Raw genomic sequence first — 1,628 nt, forward strand, 5'->3', positions numbered from 1 at the left:
TAAATGTACTTCCAGGCTCTGGGAGGTAAAAAACTGTTTGGACTGGGAGGAGTAAAGTTTATGCTCAGCCTAAAATTCTCAAGAGTGGCCTTTTCTCAGCTCTTGAGGAGGTGTTAGGCCCCAGCAGGTGGGTGGAGAGAGGTGGGTTGGTGCTAAGGAGCAGGGTGGAGGATGGTCCTGCTGGGCCCCAAGTGCTGCCCCTTTGACATATGTAAGCTCTGCTTGGATAGACTTGATGACTGCTGTCCTCTGAGCTGCCTTGGGCTGTGGTAGGAGCACACTGGGAAATGCCCTGTGTTGCAGTGGCTTTTACTTTTCCACGCAGGGACAAGTCAGGTTTCTTTGTGGCAAGTGCGCCATGGAGACAGTAGGGCGCTCTGTCCTGGGCTAAAGGCAAGTGATCAGAAAGATTAGGAGTGAGAGGCTGAAATGAAACTCAGGGCAATTGTTTAACCTTTAAAAGAAGCTGAAAAAAGCCCCAGAACTCTGAAGGCCTGATCCTGTCTCTGTGTAGCTGTTTGATCTCGGTCACTTTGCTTCACTAGGCCCCCTGTCCTTTGACTTTTAAATGAAGGATGTGTTCTCTATCTCTCAGATCCTTGCTGGCTAAAGCCAGAACTTGAGTTGTGATGAGCAGCCAGGGCACTGCAAGGCAGGGTTTGAAAAAAAGCTAGGCCATGGGCACTGGTAAAAGAGAGGCCAGGCTTAGAGCTGTTGGACTTTGAGAAGAGAAGGCAAGGCCATTCATGGAGAAAAAGAACCCCCACATCTCCATGGAAGGTGGGCTTCAGGGCCCACTCAGCATCTTCTCTGGGAGCTGAGTTTCTTCTGAGCAGACAGCCTGCTGCTGTAACTCACCCTGTGAGGGGAGGCATAGCGGTTAGCTTCTGTGCATAACAAACCATTGCAAAAATGCAACAGCTCAAAACAAAGCCGTTTATGATTGCTTATGAGTCTATATAGTCATCTGCATGTTCTGCTGATCTGGGCCAGGCCAGTGTTGTCTGGACTTGTGTGTCTGCTGTCAGTGGGTAGCTAGATGTCTAGGATGGCCTCATTTAGCCGTGGCTCAGACCTGGAGGGAGCTCATAGAAGGTCAATTCTGCTGTGTTCTTTTGGCCAAACAAGTTACAGGGCCTGTGTGATTCAAGAATGGAACAAAACCCCTCACCTCTTCATGGGAAGAGCGGCAATGAATTGTGGCCATTTTTGCAGTCTCCGAGACAGAAGTGGCTACAGTTTCTTTACTTTGTACCCTAGGCTTGGTCTTCATTTGTATTTTACGATTTGTAAAGTGCTTTCCCATGCAGTCAATTTTTATTGTCAAATAGCACTGTGAAATGGGCAAGAAGGTACCCTTGGCTTCATTTTCATATAAGAAAGCTGAAATGAGAGACCTAGGGTAGTCAGCCAGCATCATTGGGCTCAGGTGCCTGAATCTGTGCTGCCTAATTCAGGGAGACAAGTGCATATGCACATGACTTGGTGATCAGGAACACTGGGCCTCAACCAACACGGCTCAGGAGGAGGGTGGGGCACTCCCTCCCTGGGCTTTATCTTGGCTTTAGATTGTCTGGGGCCATGGTTGTAAGATGTGTGCCCAGGGAAACTTGTTTTCATCTTGTAAG

The 1,628-nt window shown here is 48.8% G+C and overlaps 1 protein-coding gene across 1 annotated transcript in view; it reads left to right on the forward strand.

Annotated features, from left to right (window-relative positions):
• Positions 1-1,628, forward strand: part of FAM160A1 (family with sequence similarity 160 member A1) — a 241,812-nt gene that overhangs the window by 236,248 nt on the left and 3,936 nt on the right. The window lies entirely within an intron of this gene.

This window comes from Otolemur garnettii, unplaced genomic scaffold (assembly GCF_000181295.1).
Source record: "Otolemur garnettii isolate 467f Iridium unplaced genomic scaffold, OtoGar3 scaffold00041, whole genome shotgun sequence".
NCBI classification, from domain to species: domain Eukaryota; kingdom Metazoa; phylum Chordata; class Mammalia; order Primates; family Galagidae; genus Otolemur; species Otolemur garnettii.